The following is a 13,857-nucleotide window of genomic DNA, read 5'->3' on the forward strand; positions in this document are numbered from 1 at the left end:
ACTCTGAGACAGAGAAAAGGGTGTGATGCGGTCGGGTACCTGTGCAGCTGCTATCAGTGAGTCAAACTCCAAACCTCAGCTCTCAGAGTGAAAAAGTCAGAGAGGGAGCTGAAGGAGGGATGGAGACACATTCAGCGGCAGAGGGGAGAGGGAGGTAGGAGGGGGGCTGGAGTCAGAGAGAGAGAGGGGGGAGCTGAGTGCAGTCCAGCCTCTGCGCTGTGAAGCGGCAGCCAGTTAGTCCGACAGTGAAGGACACGGAGACGCCAGAGCCTTCCCAGCAGCCGGCGCACACCGGAGCATAATTAACTGGAATAAAGACGCAGAAGAAGAACAGCCGTGTTTCTGCTGTGTTACTGGATAAACAGGGCACGCAGCAGCAGGAGGCACAGCTGAGGAAGCAAGGGAGGAAGGAAGAGGAGGTGTTGGAGGTCCGTGTGTTCGTTTGTCACCTCGCACACTGAGCCCGAGGAGAGCTGACGGTGCCATTGCGACAGGGAGCTCAGTGTGTGTGTGTGTGTGTGTGTGTGTGTGTGTGTGTGTGTGTGTGAGGCTGGAGTAAAGCTTCGCTCTCTGGTCACGAGGAGTTGCTGCTGTTGTGTCTGTTGCTCCTTTTTCTTCTTACTGAGACGTCTGTGCTGCACGCGCGGGCGAGCGACTACCGCCGTGCATCATCCTCTCGCTCGCTCTCTCCGTCTTTTCCTCCCTCCTTCGTCTCCAGCCTTCAGCCGGCTTCTTTGCCGTAACTGTGCCGGGGCTACGACTGTCTGCAGCCTCGCTCGCCCACAGAGTGGAGAGACAGCTGGGTAAGAGTGTGTGTGTGTGTGCAGGGGTACAGGGTGTGTTGCTCTTTTCCTTCAGTCCGCTGCTTTTTCTGCATTTTCTCGCTGCCGTCTCTTTCACTCCACCTCATTTAGACTTCCTCTCACTGCCATCATCTCCATCCATCACCACTTTTGCCCCTCCGTCACCTCCATCCATCACTTTTGAACGACCCATCCATCAGACGTTTGCACCCCTCATTTTTATTCTCTCACACTTTCCTCGCTTTCCTTTCCCATCTTCTCATTCCTCCTTTCCTGCAGCCATCACTCATTTACACCATCGGGTAAAACACACACACACACATCCATGTTCTGTAACCTGGAAGTCATCAGCACTCCGGCGCCTGAAGCTGAGAGGCAGAGGGCCTGACATAAAATCGACAGTGTGGGGCTGAACCCCGATAATCCCTCCATCTTTCTCTTCATCCATCACTCCCCGGCCTCCTCACACTCTCCACCAACTCCACACCTCCCCCATCTCTCTCTCACACACACACACACACACACAGGTGCACATTAATATGTATAAATATATACGAGTGAGCTGAATATGCATTCATGCATCAGCCTGTTTGCATCAGCCGGTGAATAACAGTCAAGTTCCAAGTTAGCCTGCTGTTAGAAACTGAACATCAGCGTGTAGCTGAGCTTACACACACACACACACACACACGAACATGAAGGAACCAGTAGGGAAATTGTTTCATTCGAGTGATAAATTATTCATCTGATGAAAAGTACTCGCATCCTAAAACGTCCCATGTGGTCCAATTTGCAGCTGAAATGTTTATTAATTGTTTGGTGGAGCCTGATTGTGAGCAAATCTTTCATCAGCTCGTGTTTGCCTTCATCATCGCTGCTCGGTTAATTGCTGAGCGCTGGTGAAAGAGCCGATCAGAGACTGACGGCCGACCGCTGAGTCGAACCTGCTGATGTCGTTGGTGTAAACGGATCCGCAGTACTGATCGTAAATGCAAAGCTTTCAGGTTTTGTGCAGGTCATTAAAGTCCTCAAGCATCTTCAGACTTCAGTTTGGCAGGATAACTGTGACTCGCAATCCACTTCAGCTGCTCCACTATCAGTCACGTCCTCACAGGACAGCACAAACCTCCGTCCTGTGGTAAGTGGCGGTCACATGGGCAAAGATCAGCGTTCACCCTCAGAGTGAAGAGCTTTTCAAACTTTATTCTGCAGTAGAGATGGATCCATAAATGTTGGGACGACGGTGGAGTTTTGGAGTTTAACCTTTTAAATCGAGCAGTCACGGCGCAGCTGACGTCAGCTTTAATTCAGCAAGGTGACCTCCGCCCCCACACGACTGCTCAGGGTGTGAGGGGTGGTCCTAAGATGAAGCCCACCTGCTGGGACTAATTGCACAACATTATTTTTGTTTTATTTGAATTTAGTGTTTTGCATAAAAATTGTCTGCAGCCACTGACTGGATGAAGAACTCGTGGACATCAGCAGATGCTGGGTTTCCTCTTTGAGATGCTCTGCAGACTTTTACTGCAGCGCCTTCAGCTTCAGTAACTGAAAACATTTCACTGTTAGCTTGAGATGGACTTTTCCTCACAGCACATGAAGTCCAGCTGTCAGGATTTCCAAAGATCAGACAGACTCCAGAGCAGCACAGCAGACATGGACACAGAGGTAAAGGCTTCATTAAACCATATTTGCAGAAAAGATGGCTCGGTAGAAATCCCAGGGTGAGGAGGAAGATGGAGAAATGAGTGGCAGGTGGGGTCCAGCAAAGGCCCGCTGACAGACAGGTGGAGAGTAAACTCTCTGCAGAGGAGATTAGCAGATTAGCTGCATAAACGTGCCAGCTGAGGAATCCAGCAAGAACCAGACGGACGTCATAACCCACAGGTCCACACGAACCAGAGTCCAACCCAAAAAAACCCAGGTGGAGGCAGGAAGGGAAATATGTTGACGATATAACAACTCCATCCGTTCATCAGCCATATGTGAGTAGTTAGCTTGTTGCTAACTGAAGCTAATGCAGAAACTGGCTTCAGTTTTTCTCTAACAGGCAACAGAACAAAGTGAAAACATTAAAACATGCTCCAAATACAAAATGTTGCATTGCTCGAACTGAAGCAGCCACTTATTCTCATTCCATGGGTGGCCGAGGTAGAGGGTTGGTGGTTTGAGCCAGCGTGCATGCCAAAGTATCTTCAAGCAATACACTGAACCCTGAGTGTGAATGTGAATGGCAGGTTGACACATGTTGTAGAAAAGCTCTATAAGAACCATTTAGTGAAAACTGCAAAGAACTAGCAGTTCTCTTTAGGATAAAGCTAATGTTCTCGAGGGGTGACTGTTTGATTTTTGACCACAGTTCATGTCCCATCTGGAAGCTTTGCATTCCTACTTAGGTTGTCTTCATGTACAGTTGCTGTTTCCTTTGACATTTACGTGCAGTCTGCTTTGGTTTAGGCGCTCAGTAAGGATTAGGCATGCTGTGGAAATGCTCCTGCAGGTAACCTCACCTAACTGCAAGTATTTGATGAACCCAGAAGAAAGGCTCGCACCCTAACTAGGGTTAGAGTTACCGCTGACTGACAGCTCTGTTTGCTTCTGCTGCAACCCAAGCATGCACGCTGCAGTTTGCACTGTTTGATGTAAAAGCATCAGTGTTATTGGGGACATGTGCAAAAAGCCTTGAAGACACTGTGTAGAATAACGTTAAATAAATAAATGTTTAACTGCACGTTCTTTCATGAAGGAAAGCCTTTAATCACACGCACAGGTGTGCTGAGATTGGTTTGCTTTGGAGAAGCAGAAGAGCTCGTTACTGCTACGCAGCGGGATAACCGACGCTCTCGGACGTCTTTCCAAATGTTGTATCTCAGTTTGAAAGAATATTAAATACTGAAGATGAAACATAAGAACCACAGTGGTCTCAGATGGAGACGAGCATGTAGCCTTATTTAGCCATGTGCTGCCCTTTGTGTGTTGTTAACAAGCTAAGCATATACAGTAGCTGGAGAGTGGATTAAGCTGCAGGAGTGCCTTTGTAATCCACTGTAATGGTTTTAAATTCATGGAGACTACAGCTGCAGAGGAGCAAACTTCAAAGGCAAAAAAATCTTCCTAATTGGTTTAGATAAGCTGGATGAAACATGGCTGTAATCACTGCTGTTTACCAGAACAAACGATCGTCAGTACCACTGAAAGGTCCTCTGGAAGGATCCCCTTTTTCTTCTTCACACGCACGACCGGGGACTCGATCCAGCTCTGCGCCAGCGTGTTCCGTGTGAGCGCCGGGACGGGCCTCCCTCAGGGATGTCCCTGGCAGTGATTAGGTGCTCGTAATTGCTGCCGGCGGCATTCTTCAGCGAACAGCCTCTCCGGCAGCGTGTCGCCACTAAACCGCGCTGTGGATGGGGATAATTCACTGTTTGGACAGCGGGCGCTTACGCTCGCTTACTTCAAGAAGGCCACCAGAGCTGAGGCCGCTGAGCGGAGCGGCTCCTCAAATAAACTCGCTCACGTTTGGTATTTCGTCAGCGCTCAACAGTAAAACCACGAGTGGAGGTGATTTGCAGTTCCTGTCGCTCGGCCGAGACCGCAAATCGCCACGGCCCTGATCTGCGACAGCGTCAACCTACCTACACGTGACGCTGCTTCTGTGTCAGGTGCAGCGCGGCGTGTGAGCGATGAGACGGAGCGTGTCATTACGAGAATGTGAGCAATCAGACGTGAGCGCGGCGAGTGGAACGGCGAGCGTCTCGAGGTTTAATGTATGCGTGCGGAGCGCGTTACCCTGCTGCTGTCACTTTGGGTGACAGCGCAGGGTGATGGAGTTTGTTCCGCACGAGCGTCAGCAGCGACTGGAGGCTGCAGGTGTGTGTGTGTGTGTGTGTGTGCTCAGTTTCAGCTTTTACATGAAATTATGCAGCCCTGTGTGTGTCTGTGTGTTCTTATTCATGGCGGTGTTCAGTGAAAGCATGCAGGCAATGCACAGAGAAATAAATTCAGTCTGTTTCATAGTGCTCCAGTGGGAGCTGCTGCAACCCACACACACACACACACAAACACACACACTCCTGTGACAGGACGCCTCTGAGATAATCGATTATTCTCGTTCACGTTCTCCTCGATCAGGGTCGTGACTCCCATGATCAGCTGTTCAGGGTCACTGAGCTCATTCAGATTTCCCACCAGCTGCTGGAACTGAACAGTCTGGCTGGAAACGCTGGTAAAATGGCGGCTTCCTGTCATTCGAGCTTGGGCAGCTCGATGGAGCTTCAAGCAACTTTGACAACATGAGAGAAACTTTGACAACATTCGTCACATTTACTTTGTAATATTGACCGGGTGTACTGTTGTTGGTAACTTCCCAGCAACACATTATAAAAATGAGTATTCAGCTTTAACTGAACCGCTCGCTGCCTCTGTGTGCTCGGCCATGATGCTGTATTATGACAGATTCTCCAGGTCTGTGAACACGGGCCGCTTCACCAGCACTGACACCGACAGAGCAACAACCCAAATGTCCTCGGTGAGGAACGTGAGTCCAAGGACGCGGAGCGATGACGCAGACGAGCAGTGACTGAAGACTGGCGTCTAAACTCAGCGATCCGGTGCTGAGAATGTAAAGTGAGCCTGCGAGTGCTGACGTAATGGCACAAAGCTGAGCAGCTAAGAGACAGGACGAGTTTATGATGCAGAGTAAAAGGCTATGGCTATTTCCTGAAAGCTATATGCAATAATTAGGCCTTTCAACAAAAACACATTTCATTTTTCTGTAAAAAAGTCCTGTCAGGAACATTAACTGTGGAAAAGCAGCTCTGTCCCCGACTCTGCAAGCAAAGCTTCCACCAGAAGAGCCATTACTTGTTAAGGCGCCCCCCTCAGCGACGCACACCATGGGTCAGATGACTGCGTGGCACAAGTCCAGGCTTTGCTGGAGCTGCGGGTGGTGCTAGCAGACAGAGCAGTGGATGGATATCAACTGAACACGGTGAGGTGAACGTATGAAAAAACTTTGAAGTGAATATTTGGTGTGAGCAGCTTCATCCTCGGCTCAGTCTGAACTCTGAGCAGCTCTCCGTCGTCTCTGTGAGGACCTTCAGGATGAGGCTGTGGATCCAGCTCTCCATCAGTCCTGGTCCTCTGATCTTCAGACCAGTTCTTGTGTCATTTTCACGCCTCTGTCGTTCCGTTCTTTAAGAACAGCTTCCTGACGTCCTTCACTGGGACATTCCTGATGAGGCTTCAGTGAACAGCAGATGATCGGCTGAAGGTCCAGATCCTCTCTCAGCTGCCAGGCCTCACACTTTTGTGTTGTAATAAAAGCGTGTGTGGGATCCTTTTTACAAAGCTCCCGTGTCCATGTGTCCGGTCTTTGCTGGATTGTTTCCTCTTTATTAAGGACGTGACTTTCAGACCATCTGCTGTAGTGTTCTCAGGCCTCACACTTCTTCTTCTGTCCAGTTTCCTCAGATTTCCAGGGCCATGCTGCACACCACGCTGAGATATGTTGGTCTTCAGCTAACAGCTCTTTGGGAGTGGTTTCGCAGAGAAACAACCCGAGCTCCGTTTGGAAACACTTTGGTCTCGGTCTGTAGACAAACGACTCCCCGACGCTTTGAGTATTTCCTGTCTCATGTTGAGTCAACAATAATCATCATCCTGTGTTTTACAGCAGCGAGGTGGCGCTCATCTGATTGTTGCACTTGTATTTGTCACTTCACAGTTGTTATCTTTTGTGTTGCACTGGTTTTCCTCACATTGGTGACGAAGAATTCGAACCTGTGTGGTCCAACAAGCCTTTGTTTGATCTCCTGACAGCAGCCATGAAAACACGCCATCGTTTCCAGCATAATTTGGTTAACGTAGCATCGATAATTGATCAAAAAAATAAAATTAAAGCACCGTTACAGTCAGGCGGTTATTCACACCCGGGATATTCAGACAGCTCATTTCATTTCTGTTGGATTAAGATGTTCTGATGACCTGCGACACAAAGAGACAGCGAGAGGTAAAATGAGGAGTCTGAGCGGCAGAGGGAACGATCACATGTGTCCTTGAGGGGAAGGAAGCGGGAAAAGAAGCCGATGCAACCCTCGACAAATTTAAGAGCATGCTGAGTGACGCCCAGACGGCGTCATGACCTCAACCCCGTGTCGCCTCTCTCTGCGTGACTTTCACTTTATGAACCTACACTGTGCCAGCAGCCGCACATCACCCTTCACCCTTCAGCCCGTCCTCTGCTCGCCTCGTTCATCATGTCTTACACGCCAAGTGACATCAGCTAGAAGCTCAATCGCCGCCGTTTGAAAAGCCATTCGCTCAACAAATATGGGTGCTGTCAGCGAGCGAGAATGAGCCATCACAGTTTATGCCGGGCGGGGTGGCGGAGATGTCAGGCCTCGCACTTTTATAATGTAATTAAAGCATGCGTGGGCATCCTTTTTACAAAGCCAATGTGCCAGAGACGTGATGTGTGGTGCACAGCGAGATGAAATGCTGGGTTTTAATTGGAGGCTGTCTCACTTCAGTCAAAGCGGCTGGATGAAGTGAAAGAACAGAAGGAGGGTTTATGTACAAGAAATTCATTATAAAAGCACAGCTGGCACCAACCTGATGTTGCACAGCGACGAGAGACGTAAGCGGCCCAGGAAATGAAAAACTTAGATGTTGAAGATTACACAAGTGGCGATGGAAAAAAATGAAACTACATTTTTCACTTTAGTGCAGGCCCGATGTTCACAGGCTAAAAGTCTGTCAGAATGAGCCCGGAGGTTAGAGTTAGTTCACATGTCTGTGATAATATCTGCGTCACATTTGCACCTTCGTTTCATCACGTCCTGTTCACTTAGATGAAAAAAACACTGTCTGCTCTGCTGGCTGCAAACATTACAGTACATATGCTGCATGCATACAGTACACATGCTGCATGCATACAGTACACATGCTGCATGCATACAGTACACATGCTGCATGCATACAGTACACATGCTGCATGCATACAGTACACATGCTGCATGCATACAGTACATATGTGGGAGGATCAAGCTGTCGTCTAAGCCATTTGTCACCTGCACTGACTCTCTTATTGACTGTAATAGAACAATAATTTACTAAATGAACATCGTTTCAAACAATAAAGCTTTTTATCTTACAGTGTGAAACACCTTGAGGTGACTGCTGTGATTTAACGGTATATAAATAAAATTACATTGAAAACATGAGCAACTAAAGACATAATCTAAGCAGCTTGGAAAGAAAAGTGTCTGGACGTCTTTAAGTTTCTTGAAGACGTTTCATCTGAGAAGCTTCTTCTGTTCTAAAACCAAATGGTGGAGATATTTAAGCCCTGTGGGAGTGTCCCTAAGAATGACGTTGACCCCCTAATGATCCTCTACCTAATCACATGAGCCAAGGCGTGAAAACGGGTGTAGGTCACAATCAGCCAGGGTTTCGGGTGAGCTCATTGTGAAACCTGGCCCCACCCTATCATGTGATTTCCTGAGGTCAGATGGCCCAGGATGTGAGTGGGCGTTAAGGCGTCTGGGAACTGGATTATAGATGGCAGACAGTTGGTGTCTTAAGCCCCGCCCTCTGTTCAAAGATGGTCGTTCACAGCAGACATAGATGTTTCTTTCAAACCATCTGTCTTCTCTGTCCACTGGTATCCTCAAAGAGTGACCTTTGACCTTTGGATCCAGCTAGACAGCCGAGTCTTGAAGACTCCTGAATTTCTCTAATAAAGCTGCTACATCAGGGATGACAGTATTGTTCTGTTTGTCCTCCTGATCCTCTCTCGTTGTTGTCTGATCTTCTTTTCTGTGCCTCTCTGCTGATTTGATGAAAGCCCAGTTCGGATAACCACATGTTTTAAGAGCTTCCTTTACATGTGTGTTTCTTTTCTTTCCCTTGAGGCTTCGAGGGAACATTTTCTGCCCGGTGCTGCAGGGTCCTGATTACTTTGTGTTGTGTTGCAGATAGTGGTGGGAGTCCAAACACCTGGGACTCTCCATCGTTTGGTTTTAGAACCGAAGAAGCTTCTTGGATTCAATTCAGTTTTATTTATACAGCACAAATCACAGCAACAGTCGCCTCAAGGTGCTTTATATTGTACGGTAGACCCTACAATAATACATACAGAGAACCCCAACAATCATATGACCCCTATGAGCAAGCACTTTGGCGACAGTGGGAAGGAAAAACTCCCTTTGAACAGGAAGAAACCTCCAGCAGAACCAGGCTCAGGGAGGGGCGGGGCCATCTGCTGTGATTGGTTGGGGTGAGAGAAGGAAGACAGGATAAAGACATGCTGTGGAAGAGAGACAGAGATTAATAACAGATATGATTCAGTGCAGAGAGGTCTATTAACACATCTTCTCTCATCGGAGAAGCTTCTCTGATGAGAGGAGAAACATCTTCAAGATACTGAGAAAATCCCCCTTCTTTATTAGTCAGTCAGACATCTTTTATATGTGTGTGTGTGTGTGTGTGTGTGTGTGTGTGTGTGTGTGTGTGTGTGTGTGTGTCTGTGTGTGTGTGTGTGTGTGTGTGTGTGTGTGTGTGTCTGTGTGTGTGTGTGTGTGTGTCTGTGTGTGTGTGTGTGTGTGTGTGTGTCTGTGTCTGTGTCTGTGTGTGTGTCTGTGTGTGTGTGTGTGTGTGTGTGTCTGTGTGTGTGTGTCTGTGTGTGTGTGTCTGTGTCTGTGTGTGTCTGTGTCTGTGTGTGTGTGTGTGTGTGTGTGTGTGTGTGTGTGTGTGTGTGTCTGTGTGTGTGTGTGTGTGTGTGTGTGTGTGTGTGTCTGTGTGTGTGTGTGTGTGTGTCTGTGTGTGTGTGTGTGTGTGTGTGTGTCTGTGTCTGTGTCTGTGTGTGTGTCTGTGTGTGTGTGTGTGTGTGTGTGTCTGTGTGTGTGTGTCTGTGTGTGTGTGTGTGTGTCTGTGTCTGTGTGTGTCTGTGTCTGTGTCTGTGTCTGTGTGTGTGTCTGTGTGTGTGTCTGTGTGTGTGTGTCTGTGTGTGTGTGTGTGTGTGTGTGTGTGTCTGTGTCTGTGTCTGTGTGTGTGTCTGTGTGTGTGTCTGTGTCTGTGTGTGTGTGTGTCTGTGTGTGTGTGTGTGTGTGTGTGTCTGTGTGTGTGTCTGTGTCTGTGTCTGTGTGTGTCTGTGTCTGTGTGTGTGTGTGTGTGTGTCTGTGTCTGTGTGTGTGTCTGTGTGTGTGTGTGTGTGTGTGTGTGTGCGCGCGCCCCACTGGTCTTTACAAAGAGCTTTACCATCACTGACCGTCTCGTTTTTTCATCTTTTATATACAGTCTGTGTGCTAGTGGGCACTGTGGGTAAATATTCTGTGAAGATGCATTTTCTGATTAATTCACTGTCTGTAATAACACAAACTCATATCAGGGAGAGATGAAGTATATCACTTCTGTGAATGTGCTTTTTGTTGCTGTGTTCATGATTCACTGCCTCTAGGACAATTCAGTCAATACCTACAAGTGCCTAACAAGGACGAAGTGGAGGACTCGTACACAGCTGTTTCTTAGAGGCTGATTGTAGCATGAAGCATGCGCTTTGTCAAAACGAGATGAGAGTAAAACTAAAGTAGAGTCCTTCTCACAACGCGTGAGGAATCGTGAAGTAATGTCAGTCGGTCAGGAGGACGACGTCTGTCTCACGCTCACATGATGAATGACAGAAACGCTGCGGGCTGTAAATGTGCCACCACTGTAACAAGTACTACAGAAACATCTTCCTCTTTGTTCGAATAACAAACACGTCTCTTTCAGATGTTCCTTCATCTGCTCTTTACTGAGTGAAGCCATAAATAATAGAGCAGATTGATCTGAGTGACGGGAAATGAAAGATGAATATCTGATGACAGCTTTGAAGAATATTCATAAAATGTAAATATCTGGTTCACACCTCATATGAACAGCGTGGACACTTGACGTACAACTCGAGCTTCAGATTAAAGATTCGGGTTTGGCTTGGGTGCCTGTGCTCTGTGATTGGTTACAAGGTCTGCACTCATTAAAAACATATACGGTGTTTTTACAAAGTGCAGCTTCAGTCGCAGCCATAAAAGCTTCAAAAGAGTCTTTAAAGTTGTAGGTTACATGAACAAAGCCGGACCATAAAGTAATTCCTGAATACAATATTTGTAACTGCAGGGAACGCTTTCTGCTCGGTTCACCTCTGAAATTGAATTTTCTGCACACACTGTATGTCACAACACTCCCACGTGTGCTCCAACTATAATAACATTCACACCAGACTTCTGTAAGAGTGAGTCACCAGATGATTCCTTTTATGAGGAAGCTCCACCATCTCGCTCTGCTCTGAAGCCTCAGAGAGCTCAGCACACGTGCTCATGAGACAGGTTTCCCCCAGCTGCAGCCGCTGGCAGGACCCAGCAGCTGCAGATGGTGCCGCTGCAGCGCACTGACCACATGAGAAGGTCTTACTTGCAGAAACAGCCGGATACCATCAAGGACCATCACAGCATGAATGAGCAACCAGCAGTGAGTGAGCTGGAAGTGCTGAGTTTGCTGGCTAGTAGCAAACTGAACTTTCAAAATAAGAGCAGTGAGGGCTGTCCCCCTGTCATTCCCACACAGCAGATAAAACAAATAAAACAGAGATAAGGTCGGCTGGTGTTTTAGGATGTCCCGGCTTTAACCCAGCCCGTCCTAAGTCTGTCCTAATTTAGAACCATTTGATGACCTGAGGTTAACATTACGTGCTCGCAGTAATGCACACTGTTATAAACTAAGAGCTCCATTTGATTCACGTTACGTAAGAGCGGAACGTCAGACTTCCCCGACTGCTGACCTTGGGCTGAAAGGCTGCAGGGAGCTGCTGGTTCCGTGTGCTGTCCATATATTACATCACATAAAAATCATCCAGCAGCTCTTTCAGACTCCACAGAGAGCCGGTCTCCACATTTTGCAGACTAAGGAATTATTTCAGTTTTGCACGATTTATACGTTCCTGCTGCTCTGCATCGAGTCGTGCTGATGAGGAATTTCATTTGTCAGAGGAAACAGCCGCTGAATGTCACCCAGACTCCCACCGCACTGTGCTGGGAGGAGTTTTAGTGCTGTTACCAGATAAATAACCTGCTGCTGTGCGGTTAATTGTTCTAACGCACCGTCAAAGAAGTCAATGCTCCATCTTTGATGAGTAATAAAATCAAGGATTATTTTCACTTCCTATTGATTGTGTTGTAGAGTTCAGCAGGGATGCAACCTCATCATTCATACAAGCACTTTTTGCTCTAAGTGCATGCTAGCTAACATTCACACATTCATACTCCAATCACAGAGCAACCTGGGGTTAGGATCTTGAGTATTTGGCATACAGATTGGAGTAGCCAGGGATCGAACCACCAACCTTTCGATTAGTAGATGACCTGCTCTGCGTTTGCTTTTTGCACGGTTGTGGTATTTATATGTTGGCCCCATGTATCTGTGTCTGCAGCGGACATGCACAGCTAACCGATGCTGCTCGCTCTGAAACTTAATGCTCAGATTCGGCTCCTCATGGGGAAGAACTCAGCCTGAAATATCTCAACCTTAGCAAAACTGAAGAACTGGCATGCACGACTGTGCCTCTCATGGTAAGCTCAGCTGTGATGTCACTTCCAGCCCCAACAGCAACTTCCGAGGTGACTAACATGCAGCCTCTGCCCTTTGGACCTGTTTAAGCCCACACTGATGAAACCCACTGTGGTGACTGGCAGGTGAACAGGTGCTGGTTTAAATCATGAACAGGGGGAAGTTTAGAAGCATGCTTCCAGTCACTGTTTCCTCATGCTGGGGTTACAGCTGCAGCTGGGCCTCCTTGCTGCTTCTGCTCCATCTGTGACCTGGGTTCCAGTTTGGCACCAACGCAACATTTGAGGTGTTAATTTGAGGACGTATAGATTCTGACCCCTGGTGTGAACGTGCTGTCTCTGCATGTTTGTGCACTGCAATGCTGGGAAGCCTCGGGTTAGAGCAGGCGCTGCTCTGGGAGGCAAAATGTGTCAAAAATCTTAGAAAAGGTTTGGAGATGTTCTCAGGTTTGTCCTCGGGCCGAATCCTGAAAAGCAACACTCAGCCGGACATTTCCACTGATGCTCTGTGGCTGTCATACAGCACAGCACACACTACAGGTGATGTTATGCAATAAGTTGCTCTGCAGCTATAGAGCGGTGCATCTCCTTGTCTCTGCCGGGGTGAGTCAGCGGGCTGTAATGGAGAGGAGAAACAGTGTGCAGCAGCAGCATCTTTGCTCGTGTTTCTCACCCTCTGCGCTCAGCGATAATTATGGTGCAGGTCGCGATTGTGAGTCTGATCACATGAAACTCTGTAATCACACAACGTGGTGTGTGTGTGTGTGCATGTACCATCCTCCTGATGGTGGTCATATCTTCTCCCACTGCCAGCTGCTGTTTATGACGTCTCAGGAACATCAATCGTGATACTGGAGTTGCTGCCCAGGCCATTGCATTCAGAGATGCATTTTTACTTTGTGAACGCATTGTGTTAACACGCTGAGTAAAACTGAAGGAATCAGCCCCCCCCCCCAGCCCTCACAGCTGCACCCCATAGGATGCTGTTGTTTTACTAATGTCATGGCAACAATCATATTTATAGAGCCGTGAAAGCGATCCTCCTTCAGCACACTAGCGCGCTGTACAGCCTGTCAGAGGGGGTCTAATGGATGGATGTAATGGAGCCCAGCAGGGATCCGTGGTGCTCTCTGCCTCTACACATGAAGAGCAGTCAAGTAGTTAAGAGCTGAAGTCACCAGGACCTCCAGGCTTCCTCTTCACCTGCCTGAATTTCAAGTACAACAACTAAAAGAAAAGTTTGAGCTAAACGGCTGCTACTTCAGCTGGACGCAAACTACACTGACGCGTCACGCATCAATGCCTTCTGTGTAAAATGCTGGAGAAACATGGAAAAACTACTCTGCATTTATTCTTTTACACAGTTTGGTGCTTAAATTATATTTTTACCAAGTCCTAAACATTATAAGAGAGACATTATAACCCCCAAACATACAAATATGAAAAGATTTAAAGCC

General features: G+C 47.7%; 1 protein-coding gene across 1 annotated transcript in view; it reads left to right on the top strand.

The window, feature by feature from the left end:
- The first annotated feature begins 215 nt into the window (after positions 1-215).
- The window catches only part of LOC134624235 (glutamate receptor ionotropic, kainate 5-like), a 205,449-nt gene continuing 191,807 nt past the window's right edge, over positions 216-13,857 (top strand). Inside the window, exon 1 of the mRNA XM_063469197.1 lies at positions 216-803. The gene's annotated coding sequence lies outside the window, so the exon portion shown is untranslated. The remainder of the gene's footprint in view (positions 804-13,857) is intronic.

Source organism: Pelmatolapia mariae, linkage group LG3_W, assembly GCF_036321145.2.
Source record: "Pelmatolapia mariae isolate MD_Pm_ZW linkage group LG3_W, Pm_UMD_F_2, whole genome shotgun sequence".
NCBI lineage: Eukaryota > Metazoa > Chordata > Actinopteri > Cichliformes > Cichlidae > Pelmatolapia > Pelmatolapia mariae.